The sequence below is a fragment of the Candoia aspera genome, chromosome 11 (genome assembly GCF_035149785.1).
Source record: "Candoia aspera isolate rCanAsp1 chromosome 11, rCanAsp1.hap2, whole genome shotgun sequence".
Lineage (NCBI taxonomy): Eukaryota > Metazoa > Chordata > Lepidosauria > Squamata > Boidae > Candoia > Candoia aspera.
The window spans coordinates 22895523-22919988 of NC_086163.1; the positions used below are offsets into that span (position 1 = coordinate 22895523).

The following is a 24466-nucleotide window of genomic DNA, read 5'->3' on the forward strand; positions in this document are numbered from 1 at the left end:
CGCGGGTTACTGTAGCCCTATTGTGTAGTTAAAGAGAGCCTTAATTTGTGTGTCAATCCCATGATATTTTGGCTGCAGTTTCTTTTTCAGGACTCAAAATTCTGCAGGTCTTGTGACAGCTCGGCATAAGAAGGGCAGGATGGTGAGAGGGCAATAATACTTTTCTGTCCTCTTTCTGTAGTTCATGGCCATCCTTCTTATGTCATCCATGGGAATGGGGAAAGATGCTCATCCCTTGAACTCCATGAGTGAAAAAGCAGTCTGAGATTATGAATTTAAGCCAAATGTACAAGAGAGAAAAGATTTGCTCACACATACACACACACACAAGCACAAACAACCTTTTCCAATTTCTGCTCAGACTGTTTGGAGCTTTCAAAAGAAGAAAAACCTGAAGTTGAGGTTGCAAGTTATTGTAACTGGTATCAGTTGTTGTCTGTAGCTGGTTAGAATGGCAAACTATTACTTGCCCTGTCTTTAGAGCTGTTTAGACTTCAAGTCATACAATTCCTATTGCGTCATGTTTTATTGTACAATGATGCCTCCCAAGTTTTTTTCAAGTTTTGGTAAGTAATTTACTTCTTCTTTACAAAACAATTTTTACTTTATTTTGATGGAGAAGAATCTTTTGTGAGTTTTATTCTTTCCTTTCCTTTCCTTTCCTTTCCTTTCCTTTCCTTTCCTTTCCTTTCCTTTCCTTTCCTTTCCTTTCCTTTCCTTTCCTTTCCTTTCCTTTCCTTTCCTTTCCTTTCCTTTCCTTTCCTTGTGAGTCTGAAAGGAAAAGATGAGGCAGAGGTCAGAATGAGTTTAGGAAATAATAAAATAAATGTATGTAAAAAAAACTCCAGAACACCAGAGGAGAACATACGAGCCCTGCCAACCAGTCCTTTTCAAAGCATTGCAAAACCTCCACATTATAACTGGCAGAGCTGGCCTGCAACACTTTCCACTTTGGCCTATGACTTCAAGGCGGTAGAGACTCCATGTGAATAATGAAGTGGGAAGGTCAAGAGAGGGGTAGAAAATGAAAGATGGGACATAAAAGACAGCAAGGGATGATCTCACTCTTGGAGTGTTCTAGAAATTAAGGGTTGGTGGGGCCCTAAAGTGAGGAACCACCTGGCAAGAACGTGGATTATCTCAGGCTTGGTGTTTCTTCTTCAAAGAATCAAATGACTGGTGATTTGGAAGACCTGAACTTCAGAGCAAAATGTGACGCTGGGAGGTCGAAGATGACAACTGGTAGGGAAGAAAGAGAAGAGGAATCCCACAAATCCTGGATGTCCCCAGAAGGTAGAATTTCAGGGATATCTCCTAGGGGAATCCCATTTCTCATCCATGATGATTAATAGCAGTCCCTTCTTTATTTCTTAGTGATGTTCATATCCACTTGTAGATTAAACAGAAAAACAAAGGTCTTGTTGTCATGAACGGGTTGATCCCTGTCTAGAGTAAGGAGTAAGGAGTCCATGAGGATTCCAAGCCAATTTCACAGAGATGGATTTCAACCCTCCTATGGAAGAGATTAAACCAGATCTCTGGTAAGACCGATATGATTCTTCCTGCTCTTCCTATGGGAGAGAGAGTTGAGGATGCCAGAAAGAAGTATGGGATGAGGTGGAAGATAGGTATCTCCACCCACTTCTGGCTCTGGCCATCCAAAGGTTGTTTTAATATTGCACAAATCATTCTTTAGGGAATACAGTCATCAGCAGATGAAGAAAGAGAAGGCTTATTTATTATTCTTAGCTATAGATCCTGTCCTTCGTCTGGAAAATTCACATCAAAATACACTGTCTCCATGGTTCTTTCATTCCCACAACAACCCTGCCATGTAATAAGCTGAGAAGATAGAGAGAGAGAGAAACCAAGGGCATTTATTTAGGGGAGTTGACCTACCCATTCCCAATTCAACTTTAGCACATGATTCACCAGACACACTTGTCTATGCATGGTTTATTGAATAAAGCACAATTTTCTGTTTCATACAACAGAGTAAGCCATAAACTATGGTCTACCAGCCACAACATAAACACAGCCTATCTTAATCTGTTGCATGAACTAAATTGGTTATGTGCCCTCATATCAGTGTGGACTTTTAGCAACCACTTAGATAGACCTTCTCCAGGATGACCATGAACTCAACCATTAGCACTTTGTGCATGGAGAATTTTAAAAGTCCAAGTATTTAATCGTGCATGATACCTCAATCAGATCCCACCTACTACAATTTACTACCTGGTTTGCAATATATGAGACTTTGGCTTAAGGTAGTCCAAAAGTATTTCATGTGTCTTGGTCTTTTTGTCTGACACACAAGCTAGATTTCTGTGATTTGTTCAACATGTCACCAAAGTCTTCTGAGGGATACTTTGAGATGAGTTGGTTCTTGATGGACTTACCCAATGGCATTTGAGAAGGGAAAGAGGATCTAAATCCAGCCAGAGCATCAGCTTCAGCTTGGCATCAACCTTTCTGCCACTGAAAACCCTTTTCCCAACCTTCAGTAAATTGTTTTCATCTCGCAATCATGGGTTCTCCGGCAATTATGCCCCAACCTCATTAGGTTTGCCTTCCTTCAGTTCAATGCATAAACATTCTGCAAATTAGCAATCAGTATAAAGCTAGCTTTTGGGAGTGATCATCTGATACAGTGCAGACACAGATGGACATGCATCCTTCAAAACAAACATACCTGTGGACCATCACACGTGAATTTCTTCCATACTTTTCTTCCATAGTTGGAATGACTCAAATAACCCCAGAGGGCTGCAAATTGGGCGCCTTTGGAACAGAAATGCTGAAGTGGTGATATTAGAAGATGCTTCCCATGAAAATGAGATGCCTCCTTCTGGAAAAAATATACATAAACAATATGAGATTGCATCTCAAGAATATTCAGATCAAACAGTATTGGGGAACTAAAAGGAAAAGTAAGAACAGTTTCATTTGCTGGGGGTCCTTATCTTTGTTTTAAAAGGTTGAATTTAGTAATCTAATTCCCTTCTAATATTATCTAAATGTATTATTTTCATTGTGACAGTCCTGGAAATTTTGTATGAGGTACATGCTGTAAGTAAATGGTGTGTCTTGCTTGTTAAAAGCAAATATTTTAATTCAGATGGTAATCCCTGAAAGAACAGTACAATTTTGATGTTTTGCAACCAGTTCTTTTTCCAGCTGTTGTGCCTGGAAGCAATCCTGAAAAAGCCATAAAAAGATCCTACTGGAGGTGATCCTAGGATCTGTTCACCTAGCCTTCAGTCTCCAACAGTGGCCAGCAGGATGTGACTTTCAAAACTACTCTTCGCAGGATAGAAAGATTCCACCATTATATTATGTGTTATAATTGCTGTCAACAATCTTATCCTTTGTGAGTTACTGAAATGCCCCTTTCTTGACAAATTCAGTGGTGGTGATTGCAAACTGAGGTTGCAAATTCTACATTTTAATCAGGAGTCCTATAAAAAAGGATTTCTTTAATTGTCCAGCTTATCATTTGTTGGGAGAACTCAAAGGGGTCCCTTGTGGTTTTTCAATTTTCACTCACATCACCACCATGAGGTAGGCCTTGTCATCTTTTCCATATGCATAAGTGTTCTGAGGGGTTCTAGAAGGGTTATCGCACTACTATAGTCTGTGACAGCTGAACCAACATGTTATTGGCATTTTAAACACAACTGCATTTAGTAAGTGTAACCTTTTATAGAATGCAGCCCATTTTTCAGATGCATGAAATATTGTCCTGAGAAAGGAGTAAACACACATTGATAGTTGGGAATGGGTTCTGGAGGATAATAAGAAATGAAGTTAGAGGGAAATCAGATTCAGGAGGGGCAGACACTGGTGTTCACCTATGAAAAGTGGCTAGCCACAAAACAGTTAATCAGTGTAACGCAACTTTGGTGGGAAGCATCAAACATCATCATGACATTACCTGGTTGGGTAATGAAATGTCCACAAGTCGACAACCAAGCTCAGAGAGCACCAAGGACTCCAGAGTTCAATCTGGAGCTACAGAGATTCCCTTCTATTGCAGTATATTTTGTGCTAATTGCCACTCTCTTTATACAGAAAAGCACAGCAGTCCAACACTGGCAATTCCTAATGTGAGAAGGAGCCTTATTAGGCCCTGCAATCATATTGTGCCAAATTGCTTGTGAGATGATAAATCTGTAAGTCCTTCTGGTACCACAAGCCTTGTGGCTGCTGAAGCTCTGAATGCAAATAAGGCTGAATGCAAATGAGGCTGAATGCAAATAAGGTTCGGTCTTGAGCATCTCTGCAACGCTGGGGATTGTAGCTGGTCACAGTGGTTGGGAGAATGAACCGCCTTGCTAAATATTGGTGCTCCCTGCTTGGGGATAAAAACTGCCTCTTCCATTTGGCACCATCACAGCATCACCACATGGGATTTGGGTTCCCATTCCAAGTTCTCCTCAGAAAACTAGGTACAGCAATCTCCCAGGCATCTCCGCACACTGTGGCCTTTTTCAGGGTTTTGTAGTTGTAAATCATCCTTGGCAGATGTTTATCCAGCCTCCTCCCCCCCTCCTACCCACCCCACTCTTTAAAAGCCTCCACGGTGAAAGATCTCACAGCTTCCCAAAGCAGCCAGTTACAGATCCTCTAATAACTACATTTCAACCCTAATAACTGTGTCTAGATTTCAAAAAAGACAGATTCTTGGAAAAGAAGGCCATTGGCAAATATTAGCGCAAGCCTGCCCAACGTACAGCTTCTTCACCTCACGCTGTCTCTAAGGTCCTTAAGAAGTTTCCTCAACAAGCCGGGCCACTCCTCAAGCACGGAGACGCCCACAGTATCCGAACGCAGCAGTCCGGATGTTTGCAAAGCGTTCTGGAAGTAAACCGGCTCCAAGTATGCTACTAGTACAGATGCCAATGTGCTCTGCTCCAGCACCTCTCTGCATGCTGTTCTGAGCAGACTCTGAATGCCTCCAGCTCTTTAATCCCATCTCTTTGTCCAAACATCCCCACCTCACAGGGAAGTTCTTATTCTTTAGTTTTTGCCTCTAGAGGAAATGACTGTCCCTTATGGAAACTCTTCTCCAGGAGCCAATAAAAGTTGGGGTGGGGGTGGAGGCGATGGGGGGACAGTGCTGCAAGTACAACAGTAAGAAATGGTGCAGACCACCTTCCTTTGGCCCTTCAGTCTCAGAGGAAGACGGAGGGGGCACCCTTCTCCTTTTCATTTCTCGCGAAGCGATCGCAAGAGATGCATTTGAAAAGAGGAAAGGTGCCATGCGCTATTTATTTTGTACAAAGCTGCTGCAGACCTGCATTCCAAATCATGGGCGTTAAAATATACTGAACTCCAATGAATGAAGCTTCCCAGATTTGCAAAGAAGTGGAATGCTGGCTGTCACACCATACCTAAATGGATCTGAAATTAAATCACCTTTGCTGCCCTTCTAAAAGCAAACAATAGTGAGACCAGCCAGGCTTCAGCAGGCTCCAGAGTCCACCTGCTCTCCTTTGATTTGGGAGAGAAATTGAAAATGGAAACTCAGCAGAAAACTCAATCTCTTGGCCAGATTCAGGAATGGAATCTGTGAGTCACGCTGGTTTCAGTTCTGTAACGGTTAGGCTGAGCTCCCCATGCATTGCACAAAGCCGTAGCTGGCTTAACCATAGTTGCCTGGTTTTGCACGGCACAATAAACCATGATTTTACAAGCCATGAGGGTTGGCTGCACACAAGATGTGAAACCAGTTCTAAGCAAGCAACAGGGCACAGCGTGTTGTGCGACCTCCCTCTTGTTGCACTTTCTAGATTCTGTCAAAATTGCACTGCAGCCTGCTTTAGTTAATATCAGTGGGATGCATAATGCTTAGCTTTTACAGGATGATTCCCCAACATTCAAAGGAACCCTTCTTTATACACAATTTCCATACTATGGTGAAGCTTTGGGGCTGGATTAAAAAGCCAGGATTTCTTGTTTTAAGAAATCCACTCATTAATATTTTTTTTTCCATCCAAAGAACCCTGCGTATTTAGACTTCAGTTACCTCCTCCTAACCTGCCAGTTTTGAGAACAAATCTATTTTCCCCCATTAATGAAAGGAAGCGAAGTTATTCCCTGCCCATTTTATACAAATCTATTGTGGCATGTTCTGGAATCCAGCTTGTATTTTGGAAATGCGTATACTGTTATAGTGACTTCCTTCTGCTTATGGGCAAAGCCTGGTGATCTTTCAGTTGTGGTATACAGAGCCAAACACAAACCAGTATTTTCCACCATGGTTGTAATTTTGGCCTGTAATTTTATCACTCAAATCTAAATCCACTTCAGAAACACCATAAACTAATTGTCACTGTATAAACTTAAACTTTGCAAGCGGTTTTGAAGAGTGATTTAATAAAAGGAAAATAAAAAACAAATGTTCGCTGCATTGGTTTTTTGGCAGAACAAAAAATAGCCAAATATTCCTTACAGTGCTGTTCCCTGTTTGATTGCAGATACCCAGCATTTTAAAATCTGCAAAACCCAGCAGGATTCATTTATTTTTGGACAACAGAGTTCGCTTATTCAACATTTAGCCACCATATGTTGATTGCTCCTTCTTTCTTTCTTTCTTTCTTTCCTTTCTTTCTCTTTCTTTCTTTCTTTCTTTCTTTCTTTCTTCTTCTTTAAAGACACAGCAATGTGTCAGTTCAGATTTGCATGTCACAGAGATACCAATTTCTTAATGCTGGGTGAATATTTATCGCTCCACATTAACACTATGGATTTTTGTTTTTGTTACTCAGCTCTGTTTTCAGCTTGCAAAGCTTAAACCCTTCAAAGCCCATTCGAAGTTTACGTTAGACAATAATCTGAAGAACTACCAGTTAGCCTGCTTCGCTTCATTCATATTAAGAAACAATATACAGAGGATATAAAGCGATTAGTCCTGTTTACGCTGAAGAAAAGGGCTTGAATAGGCGGGAAAAGGGCTAGCTTTGCAGAAGCATCAGCCAGCTTCTGGTAATTCGCTTATGAATGAAAACCGTTTTTATTATTTTTCTTTCTTTGCTTTTTTTCTCTGCAAAACTTCTAAGCTCCAGCGAATCTAAGCATGTTAAACAATTACAATTTCTCACTAGCAGCCTGTCCAGCAGGAAATAACAAAAACGAAAGCTGAGCTCTGCATATGTGAACCTGATTGGGGTAAACTGTAGGGGTGATTCAGAAAAACGATTTGTGTTTTTGTTCTTATTCTTATCTAATTTGCTTCTTTTATTTTATTTTTACATTGGGTCTTATTGATGTTTTATATCCTGTGCTCTGATATGTCTTCATGGTTAATCAGTAATAAACTATACCAACAAGAACAAACGGCATGCATAAACCCTTCCTTGCAGCTGTTTTTAGACCTGTGCATGAAAACTCGCAGGGAATATAAAGGGATGCAGATTCAAGCTCTCCCTAAGGATACGTATTGGAGTAAGACCACAAACTAATCAACCACGGAGCAGATGAGACCAAAATCCTTCTCCCTTCCCAGGATTGGTCCTTTCCTTCCTTAATCTCCAGACCCTGGAAGAAGACCACGATGGTTTCCTGTAGGCTTGTACCATGGGCGTAAGCAGCAATTCCTTTGGGTTTTTATACAAACGTTGAGGTCTCCTGCCCAGAGGCAGGTGCATCAGAGTGACTGTGGGTGGAGTTAAATGGAGGAGGCGGAGCCAATTATCCATTTCCTCCACCAGCCCACAGTAGCCAGAAGATTGAGGGATGGATGGTTACCACAGGACCAGCCATAACAGAATAGCTTTTTCTTTCCTGCTGACGTCTCAGCAATCTCCCAGCCTACACTGCAAGATTACTGTGAGCACAAAAATAGGGTTTACCCATATATGCCATTTCAAAAGCCTCAGTCAGAAGGAATTAAAAAAACAAGAAGGATTTTTTAAAAAAGAGAGAGCTGGGTTAGGTACGAAGGAGTTTCTGTGGTTCATTTTTAATTTTTCAGCTGTGATCATGAGATCCTTATATCCAGCTCTCTGCAGCTCACCAACGAGCTCCCCCACCCCGCAAACCAATTTCCTTTCATGGCCAGGGGCTTTTAATAAATGGGCTGCCCATTCCAAGGATACTGTATAGGAAATTCAATACTTATATTTTCTATTTATATTTGTATTTATGTATTATATGTGGTTTTATTGTATTTTAATTTTTAGCTTTATTGTAAACTGCCCAGAGTCCCTCTCTTGCGGGGAGATGGATGGTGGCAAAACTTGATAAATAAAATAAATAAATAAAAGTGAAATTGGCATGAAAAGAATTGGTGGGGAAAGCCAGGGAAAGAAGCTGCATGAAACTGAAAAGGAGTTTTTGCTGTTTACCAGGGCTGGGCATTGCAAGAAATGGCTGGTGTTGCCATTGAGAAAGTGTTCACCCCAGAGGTATCCTCGGGACATGGTCAAAATAGTCAAGATGGTGCCCATGATGGTACAATTGATGCTCTGCCCATTTTTATGTGCCTGCAGACTATCCTGCCAATAATGGTATGTGGGAATGACCTTGGGAGACAGGGCGAAGGCTGCAGACCAGGCAACAGTCAGACAAGTGGTAGCTGAGCCCACAGAAGGAATGGGGATGTGGCAAATATCTCAGAAGGGACCCTCCCTAGTTTCTGGGACTCTAAAGGTGAGGGGGAAAGAGGGGAAGTGCCTTCGGACTTGAAAGATTCAGTTAATGTAAACTTACAACCATGATAAAGCTAGTACTCCTGGATGTGCGTCTTGTCTGAGCTGCCTCACAAGGCTGACACTGGCTCACTTTTTGTCTAAATATATTAAATATGAAGAGAAGTTGTCTCTTTTTATTAGGATCCTGTATGCAGCTTAGTATCGTATGACTGAAGCACCTTAAATAAATAAATGACCAGATGGTCATCTTTGCTGAAATTGTGCAATAGGTACTTAAATTAATTTTTTTATTAACTGAGTTCAAACTGATCAGTGAGTCAGATCAGGACTCCCCTAAAATATCATCAATAGGTTCATAAATCTATTGTGGGTATCACTAAAGCACTCTGTATTGTAAGCTTATAAGGACACACAGACAGACATACTCATATTCCAAAACTGTTCCAAAAGGGAGAAGACAGTTGGCCTTAATTATGGCAATAAACCATGAAAATTCAGTGAGACCAACTTGTATTCACGGCTTTGATTCAATTCATGGGAAACTGTAGATGTGCCAGAGCTGTATTTATTCCATGTACTTTTCCATTAAGTTTGCCACCAGAAAAGATCATTAAAAACATACAAAAAGTTAACTTCCATAGCCCATCTCCTACAATGAACCAAAGCTGCATACCCCACCCTCTAAATTGGCTATCACATGCTCAGGTTCCAAAGGCATCTGCTCCAGAGTATAGAATCAAGTGGTCAACAAACAGCCATTCACAAATTTCACATCTATTCAATCTCCAAGCTTGCTTGGGCTGTGGAGAACTTAATGAGTTCTTCTCAAGAAGAGTTGAGAATTTTATGAGAAGGTAGCCGATCGGAAGGTCGGCGGTTCGAAACCGCACGGCGGGGTGAGCTCCCGTTGCTCGTCCCAGCTCCTGCTCACCTAGCAGTTCGAAAACATGCAAATGTGAGTAGATCAATAGGTACCGCTTCGGCGGGAAGGTAACGGCGTTCCGAGTCGTCATGCTGGCCACATGACCCGGAAGTGTCTATGACAACGCCGGCTCCAAGGCTTAGAAACGGAGATGAGCACCGCCCCCTAGAGTCGGACACGACTGGACTTTACGTCAAGGGAAACCTTTACCTTTACCTAGAGCGCCAGCAACATTTCCTGAAGTCTTCTTTCTTCTTACAGTTGTTCCATGTCAAAAAAAAGCCTTTTGCTTTGAGTCCTTATGACCAGCATACCTCCTTCTCCATTAATTTCAGTTGGGTTGGGCAGGAGATATTCCTACTGGATTGTATTTCCCTTCCCCCTGCCCTAGATCTCCAAGGTGGTGTTCCTAAATCAGCAGCTGAGAATGATCAGTTTGGTGCCTCCTTGCAGCAAGGAAGCATATACCAGGTGGTCTCTGTCAGATACCCCTGATTTATGCTCCCTCGCTTTCTCTTGAGCTGCTTTTATTTAGTTAGCGAGAGTTTAGCAGTCCAAAGGTCATGGACCCCTCAAGTCACCAGTGTTTTTGCTGCTGAAAGGGAACAATGTCTGTATAAGGAGAAGGAGGAAATGCAAGGGAGAGCTGGGAGAAGTTGAAGACATGTAGGCAGGCAGCTAATGCTTGCCCCAAGAAAGTGGGGGTGTCGCTCTTGGGTTGAGAAAATAAGTGACACCCTCCCCATCCTTATCTCTTGGAAACACAGAGCTGTTCTCCTCTATTGTTGCATCTGTTCTTATGGCCATCTTTTTTTTCCTATAAGTGCTGCATCAACAGGCACTGTCTATCTCAAGTAGCTTTTTGACATGTTCTCTCCCTGCCTTGATCTTCAGATCTCATTCAAGGGGACAAATCTCAGCAGGCTATCAATTCTGGGGTCTGGGGAAGTTGGGCAAGGTGGTAAGTATATGTGGAAACAAGGGGACCCTCTAAAACAGACAAAGTCAAAATCCAGAAAAGAGAGTTTATATTGGGAAAATAAATCTTACATCTGACTTGCATCTCTAAATGGCTAATAGCACTCTGTGCCAATGTTCAGAAGAGAGGAAGAAAGAAGATTTTTTAAGCAATTTGTGTTATTTGGGTTAAGATAATCTGTTTCCATCTAATTTCCTTCCCCAATCCTTTACCCTTATTTTTTCCACATTATACTTCATTGTTTTTAACTTGAAAAGTTAGATGTTGTGTTCAGGTAGTACTCGAAATGGTCCTAGAACTAGTTTAGCTCTGGTTGTTGAGTTTAATAAAGGAAAAAAGAAGAGGTAGGTGAGCAGGAGGAGGAAGATAAAACTCTACATTACCAGTTTTCTAGCTCCTGTAGCATCCCAAGATCAAACTGCCCTATAAAGTGATGGCCTTCAGGTCACAGAAGAGTCAGTCCCCACCCCTGAGAAGGTGAGGCCACTTGGTAGGTGTCTCCAAAGAAAAGATATGTGTCCCTTCCCATCTCACTTGAATTTTGATGTATTTTTTCTGCCTCTCAATATAGCAGAATCAGGAAACTCTTTGCTGCCAAGGGCAGTTGGTTGGTGGCGATCAGATGGGTGGGTCCAATGTCCAAATCAGGTGGAAATAGCTATTATCTTTCCATCCCAGTCTCTTCTCTCCCCCTCAAGCACCAGGGAAGGGACAGATACTTCTTATCAAAGGCCTAGCTTGCTCTTTTGCAGACCACTGCTGAAATTAAGCCAGAAGCTTCGAATAGCAGGTGAGCAATCCCTGAAATTAAAAAATTGGCCCCTTGCATACCCAAACAGCCTCCAAGGTGCCGATTGGCATAAAATGTAGATATGCTGATTCTGTTGAGTTTGGAATGCAATATATAAATAAAGGCTTTAAATTAAGTGAAAATAAAATGAATCTCAGGTTCCAGGTGTTTTCTATTTGTACTGGGCTTGGTTCAGACTGCCTCTCAAGTAAAGGGACTTTTCCAATAGGGAATTATCCTCTGCAAGCCAAATATCAGGAGCCTCATAGCACCTTTCCACTAACACATTTCATTTAAAGGCCTAAGTTTTCATGAGCAGATGCTTTTTAATTCAATCTGTTAGTCAGAAAAGGATTTTTTGCTGCCATACTGTAGAATAACACGGCTCTCCTGCTACAACATCCTTCAGAAGGTAGAACATCTGGCTATGTTATCCAGTCCAATCTTTTCTCCTCAACTCCTTGTCCCTGGGAAAATAAGGTCAGCCTCCCTTTTGGGCGATACTCTTTCACAAGGATGTGAGTCAAAGCTATTTGTAAGAATCTGCTGATTCCAATTCCACCCCTTTACATATGGCACTAAACCATAGTGTGCTCGATTTGGTTTTCCCATGGTTGGTTCAAAACTGTATGTTAATCAAGTCCCCTCTGCTTGGGTTCATCCAGCTTGCTAAGCCATTAACCCATGGTTTGCAAACCACCAAGGGCTGGATACATGCACCACCCTAAGCCAGAAGTTGGTTTGTTTTATTTGGAAGTAATGCAACAAAGCATGGCTTATGTGGCCATCAGTGGGAGAACAAGGGAAGGAAAGTGTCAAATGCCCCATGACATGAATTTTGTCACATGAACAGTGATGCCATGCTGCACATGAAATCGTTGTAGGTTCTCCAGATGCTTATGGTGAGCAATAGGCCACCAGAATCCTACTCTTTCAGACAGATTTCACAATTCCTGGATCATAATAAAGGTCCCCATCAGACACCAAATACAGTGGCTGACATTTGACAAATAACTTGTACCAGAAAATAGACCAGAATCCTTTCCTTTAGGCTTAATTCCATCCTGGGGCTAAATCTCCTCTCGCCGAGCACCACTGGCATTCAGCGTCCAGTGAGACCTTCTGTGTTTTTCTTTCCTTGCAGGATTAAATTAGAGGCTCCCTGACGGTGGCTGAGAAGCTAAGCTTTCTTTGGGTGACCTCAGTAGAATTATTTGTAGCTCAAATGACAGACCAATGCAGCAATTAAGTCTATTTAGTAAGGAGAGGTGAAAGGTCAGATGGCCCAGCAAAGTGTCTCTGATGCTTACCTGGGTCACCAAGTCTGAAGATTTGCAAAAAAAAAGAGAACTTTGTGGGGGAAGATGTTTTTACAATAATCTGACATAGATTGGTCAGCAGATCTTTTTTCTGGCAACTGGAAAGGTCTCTGGAATGCTACAGTCCAACTGTTGAAGATGATCCATTGGATTGATGCCACCTTACAGTGTTGGTTTATTATCATTTGCACTGCTTGCCAGCTGTTTCAGGTGGATTTTTATCCTGGAAGTGGGGTAGAAATAATTGTGGCAAACAAACAAACAAACAAACAAACAGACCTCCCTTTGTAAATGTGCAAGGACACACAAACAAACAAATGTACAAAGAAACATTATTTCACATTAAAGCAGTGTTTTTCAGCCTTGGCAACTTGAAGATGTGTGGACTTCAACTCCCAGAACTCTGGCTGGGAGTTGAATTCTGGGAGTTGGAGTCCACATGTCTTCAAGTTGCCAAGGTTGAAAAATGCTGCATTGAAGGATGATGGTTTGGCAGCTGAAATTGCCATCATAGATCTGATTTGAACAGGATCATGGCAATGACAGTCCTCACTTTCCGTAGTCTCAGCCTCCTCATTTGAGCCTCCAACTGCAACCAAAGAGCAGCTAGTGGTGCCTTTCAAGCATTGTGCTGTAATACAGCAGCCAATCTGCTGTGTGTATGAGTTCTTGACGCCTGTGGATCCTATACTGGCAATACGCTGAAGCACTTTTTCTGAGCATACAAGGAACTGATGTCTGGTTGAGTTGGATGCAAGCGCCAGTGAACTTGGAAACACACGTTAAAAAGGGGCAGGGCTAGGATCCCATGGTTGTGGATACCATCTTGACTTTTTTGACCCTTTTTGCAGACGACCCTCTTGTTTCACAGCAAAGGTAACAGCTTGAATTTGAAAATGTACCCAGAGAGATTGGGTTTAAACATCAGCATATGCCGGGGTTTATGGATTAACCTCCTAGAGGTGTGAGGAATAAGGTAGTAGATAAATTGAATGAAAGAATGAATGAATGAGGTTGACACATCATGTTAAGCCATAATCCAAAGTTTTCCAAATGCCAGGGCTGAGTTTGTACTCAATACCAAATAAAATCAGAAGAGGAACTCCATTGTACGGATGACGCCCACTCTCCTGGGGTTCCAGAAAGCCTTTAAGATCTGGCTTTGCTCCCAGCCCTGAGGTTAATGTGTTTGTGGGGCCTCTGTTGTGGTTTCTTGTTACTGTTATGGCTGTTTTAGTCCAGTTTTTAGTCCAGGCTGTGATTGTTGTTTTATGTTCTTAACCGTTGTTACTGTTTTTTGAATTTTGTAAGCATCCAGAGTCTGCTGGAGTGGGTGGCTGCTGCTGCTGCTGCTGCTGCTGCTGCTATTATTATTATTATTATTATTATTATTATTATTATTATTATTATTATTATTATTATTTTTCAATGTGAACTGAGGCATACATTTGCACCCTCTTGCTCAGGATTATCAACAGAGCGTCTCTCTGTGTAAAAAAAGAGTGCAAGGAAAAATAGTGCACTGGCCTTTGCATTCGTGAACTCAAGTTGGCTAGCGTTAAGATCCAGCTTCTAATCACTCATGAAAGAGCTGAAGGTGGAAGAAAGCAATGCCAATCCTTCTTCGCTACCTGCCCAGAAGCAATCTGGGACATCCCAAAAGACAGACCATCCCAGGTAGAGAGCAACAGGTTCAGTAGGAGGGCAGGTTGCAAACCGTAATAATTCTGGAATATCTCAACAGAGCCAGGCTGCAACTTTGAAGCAACCTCTCAATGCACAGACAGGTTTAAAACTTTATTACAGAGGCATTTAAGACGATGGTAGAGTCAAGGGCAAGGCGCCCCAGACTGGATGCTTATCGGATGGAAACTTCGGAATCTATCAGAAATTCACTTACTCTTCCTGCCTTGTCCCCGCCATCTCCATGCACACTTCTTTTTCCTCTTCTTTATTTTCAGATCTAGTTTTGTTTCATTTTCACACAGAACAGAAATGACCCCAATGAGATGCTACCACGAGTTCTCCCTCAGCCCTGGCATACAAGTGATGCTTGGAAAATAAACGTAATAGATGGCCACAAGCGAAAAAAATCCCTAATGGTGAAACCAGCTGGATGGTGCCCGCAGAGACGAACTGCTGTGGCCACCAATTTCACCTTCAAAAGAGTTCTTTTGTGGTTGTTTTGTGCTTTAAATTCATCCTGCAAGTTTCAAATATTGTGTTCCCTGCCTGGGATTTATGAGGGGGTGGGGAGAGGATGGTCTTTACAGGCAGTCCTTGCTTAATGACCACAACTGAGACCAGAATTTTGCTTGCTAAGTGAAGTGGTCATTAAGCAAATCTAACCCAACGTTACGACCTTTTTTGCTGTGGTCATTAAGTGAATCACCGCAGATGTTAAGCGAACCACATAGTCATTAAGCAAATAACGCAGTTCCGCATTGATTTTGCTTGCCAGAAGCTGGCCAGGAAGATCAAAAATGGCAATCACATGACCATGGGATGCTGCGACAGTAATAAATGCGAACCGGTTGCCAAGTGCCCAAACAGTGATCACGTGACCGCGGGAATGTGCGATCGTCATAAGTGCGAGCACCGGTTGTAAGTCAGTTTTTTCCACACAAACTGAACCATCACTAAAGAATGGTCATTTAGTGAGGACTACCTGTAGACATTTTTAAAATATAAGGAAAAATAGAAATGAGACCAGGTTTTCTGGTGGCACAGAGAAGCCGAAAGATTTCACTGTATTGTGGCAGCCCCCAATGTATGAAACGTCAGTTCCTGCCAGCATGACAGACAAAGAGTGAGGAAGGTTGGTGTATTGAACAAAATGTAGGCCCTACACTCCATAAAAATAGCTGTACAGTTTGATCAATTCAGCCCGATATGTTTATTTTTCTCTTCCTCCCTGTTGCTTTTTCCTCTTATGTCTTTGTAATCCAGTGGCAAGGTCTGGCTTGTTTTGTTTAAATCTTTATATAGGAGTAAGTAAACACTAGTGGCATTATAAGAGAATACTGAGGATAGTAATATTGTGGCTTTTACCTCTCTATATAAGGAAATTGCCTGTAAGATTTCTTAGGAGACCGAAAGCAGGATATCAGAGTTTGGCCAGCCTTAAATATTGTGTATCTTTACATTTTCTGGAGGCTTAACTAGTTATGGTGCCCTGTGCCGTGCTGTTGAAAGAAAGGACGCCAACGGAGGTTTCTCCAAACTTTCACCACAAGTTCTACCAACCGCCGTTTTCCCTGTCTCCCGGCCACGTAAGCTGCAAGGATTGGTTTGGATCAAAAGATGGAGATCAAAAGATAAATCTATTACACAGAGTTCCGCCTTTTTGGCCTTCGGTAACTGAAACCAGTTAATAGCGGCTCTCCACCCACTTTGGCCTCAATGCCCTGCTGGGATTCACGTCAGATTTCTTAATAATTTAGGCTGGGGCCTCCGTCAGCCATTCGATAAATGGCATGTGCACCCAGTGAAAAGATTCCTGTGCATTTAAGGCCTCGAGAGTTAATCAGATCGATCTTCCCAGTTTCAGCGACGGTAGGTTTTTTAAAAGAGAAAAGAAATTCAGCACAGTTTTCGTAGCAAAGAATCAAACCACAGATTAGAAGGAGTAGCGATAAGGGAAGGATGATAGAGAGACCAATGCCAGATGCTTAGTGGATTTAGTGGGAAGTTGTTCTTAAATCAAATTTAAAGAGATGGACTGATGTCTGGAGTTCCAGCTGAGCTCCATGAAAAATAAATGCTTTTTTTTTCCTCTTCTTCCTCCTCCTCCTTTCCACTGTTAAGCAACTTAATGAAAATGGGAAAATCCATTTCTGAGGCAACAGCTATCAAACACTTTGTGCTACAGTTCGAATCCAGATCTTTTGAAGTAGTTGTAAAGTTCGATAAAGTTTCCCAGTGTATCTGAATTACGGTCACATAAGGTTTTATTTTTACCTGGAAATTACACAGCCCCATTATTGAAGATTATAGCCCTCCCACCTCTCTAGAATTTGATTCATCACTTATTTTTTAAAGAATTTTATTAAGTTTTGAGACAAGGATAAAAGCTACAAAGAAAAAAAAAGAAAAAAGAACTAAAAGGTGTGAAAACACAAGTTTTTTTTTTTCAAAATTACAGAAAGATGTGACTTCTGACTTTTAACAGCAAGGATATACAAAAATTTCCATAATCAATCCCTTACTCTATATTAAACCCAAACCACATTATTTCTATAAGTCATTTCACTTTAGCACATTATAAAAATCACTAAGTATAGTTAGGTAAAGGTAAAGGTTTCCCTTGACATTAAGTCCAGTCGTGTCCGACTCTAGGGGGCGGTACTCATCTCTGTTTCAAAGCCGAAGAGCCGGCGTTTGCCCGTAGACACTTCCTCCGTGGTCATGTGGCCGGCATGACTAAACGGAACGCCGTTACCTGCCCACTGAAGCGGTACCCGTTAATCGACTCACATTTGCATGTTTTTGAACTGCTAGGTTGGCAGGAGCTGGGACTAGCAACGGGAGCTCACCCCGCCACGCGGATTCAAACTGCTGACCTTCCGATCGGCAAGCTCAGCGGTTTAACCCGCAGCGCCATCACGTCTCAAGATTAGTATAGTTACTCCCCCCTTTAAATTAAAATGAAGAAAAAAGTTCATATAGACCCCCTAAACAACTCCCCGCCCAAAAGTGACACTGATGTAATTATTCCCTCCCTACTATTATTCTATTCATTTCTGTTTACTATAATAAGAATCAAACTAAAAAGCAGATAAGTGTCTGCCAGATTCATCAGTTTTAAAAGTCTTCTAAGCTGGTGGTCACTGCAGCTGGTTTTGGATTGCAAACAAAAGTTGGCTTAGCCCAGGAGCCGAAAATCCCTTCCGTATTTTGTAGGTGAATTTCTCTTAAACTCCATTTTGCCAGCAGCCATGAGCTACAAAAAAAAATGGGGATCACGGAGCAAAATCTTTGGGAAAGACACCGCTGCCCTGGTTTAAAAATGGGGGGAAGTGAATTAATTAATATGATGTGTTAGACTCTGATAAGGACCAACCAGTGTTTCTTGTTCTTCTGCACATGGGCGAGGGATTCTTTTTAATCGTGAAAAAGTACAATATTGGTTGTAATGAATGAAAAACTTTCAGAAAAATCATGCTGCTGTTGGCTGGAGGTTTATCACTGGATTTTGGCATGGCGCTCTTGGGGGAATTAACACCCAAGCTCCGATACAAAATACACAGAGTGATTAAAGAATATTAATTCCAATGTGAGAATGTTCTCAAAAAGAGAGAGGAGAGGAGAGGAGAGGAGAGGAGAGGAGAGGAGAGGAGAGGAGAGGAGAGGAGAGGAGAAGCTGACACAGAGGAAAAACAATAGTAATTCTTTTGGCATTAACAGCCTTCTCCTGCTTAAACACAAAACTTGTGACTTAAAATTCTTGGATGACTTTGTGTGAGGCCACAGGTCTAAATTTAAATCTTCATTTACTTGAGTTTCTTTTCTCCCCTTTCAAAATAGTGATGGGAACCATTCCATTTCATATTGTTTCAGCAAACTCAGAGGGTTTTGCCTCAGGAAAAAGTATCAGGGAAAAAGCCAATTGTACTGTTTCCTTTCAAATTGCAAACGGAGCCAAATTCCAGCAGGATTGGAGGTGTGCAGCAACCCTGTTGCATAAGGGAGGAAGCTGACAGTCGGATCCTGTTCTTAATTCAGTCCAAATGCTCCAAGCCCCAAAAGTCCCATGTTCCCAATCTTAAGGAAACAGGAGAAGGAGGGGATGTGGGGAGAAAAATGAAGGAAAACTTCAGATATCTTCTGAGAATTGGGCATAATTTCAGATCAGCCCTTTGGAGACCTTGGCCAGGGGCAGAACCATGCATGGTCCCTGGAAGTGAAGCGATAAGATGTGTGGGCCACCATCTTAAAACGATCTAATCATCAAAAACCCTCCTTCACAGGACTGGACCCCACCCTAGTGCCTTTTGTGGGTTGTAGGAACCATCCATCGGAAGCTCTGGCTTAGGGCTTCATGCATACTGTGGACTCATCTGACTAAGCTTTATTACATAAACCATAAGTCAGCAAGCTCTAGTTTAGCCAGATAAGCAATCTTAGTCCAAGACTCCTGAGATTAATCAGCAATGTCTCTTTGCCCCTCGCCTCTTCATGTCTAGGCCATCTCTTCTCCCTAGAAGCTGCACGTCCAAAAGTTGCTTAGACAGACCCAGGCAAATCAGCCTTCACTGATCCAAAAATCTTTGGGCTGGTGAAGCAAAGCAGGTGAGAATCTGGCCTTCAGTTCCAAGCTGTATAGTTCGAACCAGTGAGCCCAAGGTCACACCACTGTTCAGAAGGACAGTGACTTGGAGTGATCATTGATATGGATTATTACCCCTTAATTCACACCAATTAACCAACTGTGCCCCTAAGAAGACTCCAACCAGACATTGCACTACGCCATCCTATCAACCATATTTGCTTTGGCTTAGTCTGCTGTATGAATCGATCCATCATGATTTGTAAACCACAACTGATGCCTTAACATGTGAACCCACCCAATGGTGGCTTATTCAATAAATCGTAGCTAGCAAGATGGGATGGGTGACCAGGTTGCAAAGTGCTGGATTAACCTTTCAGGCCACCTCTCTCTTCTTTTCACAACCGTCTGTGACGAAGTTTAGGTTCGTTTTGTAGGAAACCAAGAACTTTTTGTGTGTGCCAAGTCAGTCTTGACTCCTGGCCACTGCATACATGAGTCCATGGAGTTTTCTAGCCACATTTTCAGCAGGGGGTGTCCTCACCTTCTTCCTAGGGTTGAGAGGGGGAGCCAGCCTGAACCAGCCTTTCCTAGTCATAATCCTACACCAGTGTTTCTCAACCTCGGCAACTTTAAGATGTGTGGACTTCAACTCCCAGGATTCCCCAGCATCTGAATCACATGCCCCTCTCCCCCCCCCCCACATGTCCTCAGAAGGGAAGTCCACACGTCTTAAAGTTGCCGAGGTTGAGAAACACCATCCTACATTGTAAGTAGACAGGAATGTCAAAGGATCTCACCTAGGCAAAAGAAACACATTTGCCCAACTACCTTGAGGGAGTATGCTTAAATTAAGACCAGAGTCAGAAACGCCCCTTCACTCTGTGATGCTCTGAGGCTCACTTTGGCCCAACGTTTCCCATTTTTTCAGCCCATGGAGAAAAAACTACAACAAACTTTTTCTTCCATGCCATTGGAGAGGGAGTTGCTGCATCTAAGGGCAGACCGGGGGGCACATTCGGATCACGTGGTGAGGCCCCCATGGTGGCACGGAACTCCTTCAAGGCCATTCCACTGGACTCCCAACAGGAGCACAGGAGGAAGCTGTGGCTGCTTGCTGGAGTACCAAGGCCTTGCGAGGCAGAGTCACCGCCGTCACTGGTTGGCAATGAGCTTATGAAGCAGGCATTTCCTTTTCCATCTGACCTTTGGCTTCCTCTGGAACCTGGGACTGACCTCTACAGCAGACCTGCCCCAAAGGAACAATCATCTCAGGGAAGCCTCTTGTCCAAGTCATTCCCCTTCCCATAAACTATGGCAGCCTTTGGGGAGGAAAGGCATCATTTTGACTGAGCCAAAAGGAAAGGTTGCAAAAGTTGAAAGAGTGTCAAAAAAAACCCTCTATATATTCACACAGGAGAGCAATTTGAGGTGGATTGCAGCAAAAGAGCTAAACAATGTTTAGGAAATAAGGGCTGGGTCCTGTCGTCTCACAAAGCCACAAATGCTTTGACCATGATGGATTGAATAAATCTTAAGGGCCTGGGTTCAGATATCTCACGAAACCATAAAACATAGACTGCCAGCTACAGTGACTAGATCTGACCAACACAAAGAAACAGCCAAAACCCCAATAGCTTATGATCCCAGCCATTATATTTAATAAGCTTGTTCAGCTTCCTAATGCATGGAATCATATGACTAACTGAAGACATTCCTGCTTCCACTTTACATCTTTTTTGCCCTTGGTGATGTCAGCATATAACCACATCTGATTGGCTATGGGTGTTGCAAGATGTCCATTAGGGTCCATGATCTCTGATCACTTGCAATTCCTTCCTTTGGAAGATAGGAATCCTAAGCAGAGACAGGAGAAGATCATCAAAACAGCAGTTGAACGGGGGAGTACAGACAGTGGCCGTTACAGAAAGATGCATGACCTAGAATAGGTCCCAGAATCCTTGATGGATGCTAAATGAGTGTACTTTGGGTCAGGCATCATTGACTATGCCTTGGATGTGCTCCATGGTTCCGACTGCAACATGGTTTGGACCTTCGTGACTTAGCAAATTTTGTGAATCCTGCTGTTGAGGGACTGTAAATCAGAGTTATGTCCATGGTGGGGGTAAGAAAAGTTCCTTGGGTGATCCTTTTTTTACACATACCAGTGGTGGTTGCCATCTTTACCTTTTTGATCCCCAACCCTGTAGATGTGTTGACTAGATGTTAGTGTGTTGAGAAACCCAGCCAATTGTGACTCATTGCATGAATCCTTGTGGGAGACAACTGAGCCTCAGGAAAGAGATTTCAGAAATGAAGCTGAGGGGCACCAGTAACCCCTTTCTTTTCTAATTTCAAATGGTGTTTCCTTAGAAAATAGATTTAACAACCCCGTCTGGATCTATCCACTAAAACCCTGGATTGGGTATCTGGATTTGCCTCAGGTACCCCATGGTGGATGCCAAAATCTGGGGATTTTGACAGCTGGAATCAGTGTAGCCCTCAAGCCAAAGTTGCAGGAAATAAGGCATTTCTGCCTTATTAATTAATAAATAAATAATAATAATAATACAATAGACAATAATAACAATACAATACAACAATACAACACAATAACGCAACAACAGTATACAATAACATAAATAAAATATAACAAATAAAATAAATAAAATTTCTGTTTCACCCTGGACTCTGAAGAAGGCCACCACTGCCAAGGGTTTTTCACCAAAACAAGAGTCTTGTTTACAATCTCAATAATTTTTGAAACACTGCAGCAATTGTCTTGTTCCGAGGGTCATTTTCCATGGCAAGCCCCCCCCCCCCCCCAGTTTTCTCTGGATGTAGGCATTGAGCCTGCAAGACCTGTTATTAATTGATTGATTGCATTGCAACCCAATCGACTTCGGGAGATAACTTGGTGAAATCCCCTTATATCCCCCATGGATTTATTATCCATAGGGGATAATATTTATTACCCCCATGGATAATAAATCAGATCAAGAGACTGTGGAAGGCCAGTTTTGGTCTTCTGGATCAAACCTAAAATTCCAGCCATTTCAGTTAAGTTTATCCTTTGTTGTCTAAGGTCAAACGCTAGCCGAATTCTGTCTTCCACCTTCCCTTAAAAAATATTTTTTCCTTGTGGTAGAGGGCCTCTGTTTTTCTGCCTCATCCTCACAAGGCTTTTTAATTCCTTTGGGGAAGGGTGGGGTTTTTTTTGTTTGTTTGTTTTTTGACATATGTTTTGGTTGCTTATTCTCAAGTGGCTTCAAGGCCAAGTGGTGGAAGTGTTTTCTGCTAAACTCTTTGGCTGCTTGTACATATTTCCCAGTCTGAAAAACACTCATTGCAGCACTTCCCTTCTGAGGACATTGGGGTGGGGGGGAGAGGGGCATGTGAGTCAGATGCATCATGACATTATCATGCGAAAGACCCATATTATGCAATTGATGTCGCATAACATCGCCTGTTTCCTGATATTGGAGTGACAATGCCGTGACGTCATCATGGGATGTCCTTGTGGTCCCTGCCAGTTGTTTGCACTTCTGAGAAATTCCCTCAGGATTTAAGGGAAGCCAAGGAAGGTGCAGACTGCTCTTTCCACAGACAGGCCATTCATAACTCCCTTGGCCATTTTGTAATGATGGTTAGCACAAGAGCCCCATGCAGCTCACCCAACTTTGCCCAAAGGTGGAAAAGCAAAACCCAGGAGCCATTTCTTTTCCATCAGATTGAAGGGCATGGCCTAAACGGTTGCACAATAAACTCTGGACACATAATTAATACTTGGGAAAAAAAGCAGGCAGGTAGATCAGTGCAAAGGTTTACCTAAGCAGCAGGTGCATACAGCCTCAGCACTTGCACGGGAGCTCCATCCAACAGTTGTGAGAACCAACCACGGATAGATCCCACCTCATCGACTGATTTTGCAGAAACTCTTTCACAAGGACCAGAATTAGGAGGACTAGCTGCTTTGCCACGACACCGACCTACTCAAAGGTCTTTATAGCTGGGAAACCTTTTTTGGATCCGGGGGTGAAGCCGATCAAAAATGACCTGTCCACCCACCTTTCATTTTTCAGGGGATCTGGACAGATTTGGTTGATTCTGCTTGGAGAGGGAGGAGGGTGTAAACATGCTGCCTCTGTGGCTTCTTGATTATATTTTGTAGCAATGGAATGAGAATTGAAGGCCACTAATTGTGTGTGTGTGAGAGAGAGAGAGAGAGAAAGACCATAGGTTGTCTTTCAGCTTAAGCACCACCCACCTTTTTGGTCTTTTGCAAGACAGAGATCTTTGGCCAGATTAAATGATTAGTCATGAAGTTCTGCGCCAGGAGGGGAAAATGAAGCCCCAGCAGTGGAAAATCCGCCGTCCCACCCCCTTGCAAGTGACCTTATCAGACAGCAGTCTGGGATCTTTGCAACCCCTTGAAGAACTCCAGATGGAAAGGCTCCTGGTCGGGAGTCAGCCTCGGGTTGCTCACCAGAGCAGTAGATGAGGCAGCCGTGTTAGGATGACAGAAAGCCAGCTCCTTGGCCTGCCCCTGGGGTCACCCCCCAAAAAGCCTCCTGTCCTGCATGTACGGGCAGCTTTCTCGGCTCGCCTACGGCACAGAGCTACACGCCCACATTTGCTCCCATCACCCTCGCTGCTCCCACCACCAGGGAAGTACCTTCAGGCCTGAGATGGGTTGCACGTCTACCTCTGCGCAATGCTTGCTGTTGATGCTACATTTCCGGTTTATTTACTCCTCTTCTCAGAGAGGAGGGTGTCGCCTGAGTTTTACTATGAGGCTTGTCATTTGGGGAAGAGGGGGGGGAGCTCCTTGAAGGTTTTTGACAGAAATAGTTATGGAAACACTCTTTCCTCGTGTTTGGTAATGTGTTGCACGCGGTGGAACCTGGAATCTGAAATGATTGCATTTTAAAGGCAGAGCAAGTTGGAGATTTGCATTTTAAAGGCAGAGCAAGTTTCTAGTCTTCATGGTCATGGGTAAAAGGCTTTAAAGGGAAAGGTAGAGTCCCTGTGCCTGTGTTTATCTTTAATTTTTTGGATGTATTCTTTCCCTTCCTTTTCCCTTTTCATCCATCTACAAAAAGCCTGTAAGAATATTCAACGCACCAAATTGGCCCATACCCAGCGGGCACATTGAACTGATTGAATCTGATGTTTTGTCTGATTGACCAATCAAATGCATCCAAACTGATTCGGACTAATTTGGATATTTTGTGCGCAGGACTTTGATGGTTTGAATGAGTCCAAATCCAACTGGGTGCAACTCAGAGATTCAGGATGAATTCTCCAAGGTCGATTGTTGAAAATGATTCAAAGATCTGACTTGAACCGGATCAGTTTTGAGCTGATGCAAACTGTGGAAGCGGGCGATTCACGCCATCCTGCTCTGGGCTATCTGAGGCCAGCCCTGATGCTCTCATGCATGAGAATCTTGATTCCCGCATCGACAATGTCATATCCCAACCCTATGATGGCAGCCTGTGCAGAAGTGCACCAATTTGCCATGCTTAGTC

At 42.8% G+C, this 24466-nt stretch overlaps 1 long non-coding RNA gene across 2 annotated transcripts in view; it reads right to left on the reverse strand.

The window, feature by feature from the left end:
- Positions 1-617: 617 nt before the first annotated feature.
- Positions 618-24466, reverse strand: part of LOC134503877 (uncharacterized) — a 47211-nt gene continuing 23362 nt past the window's right edge. The window contains exons 1-3 of one of the 2 annotated variants that reach the window (XR_010068602.1): positions 16060-16149; positions 2692-2851; positions 618-657 (exon numbers count right to left, since the gene is read on the reverse strand). This is a non-coding gene — a long non-coding RNA (uncharacterized LOC134503877). Of the gene's footprint in view, positions 658-2691; positions 2852-16059; positions 16150-24466 lie in introns of those variants that run through there. The other variant, XR_010068601.1, reaches the window with a different exon arrangement.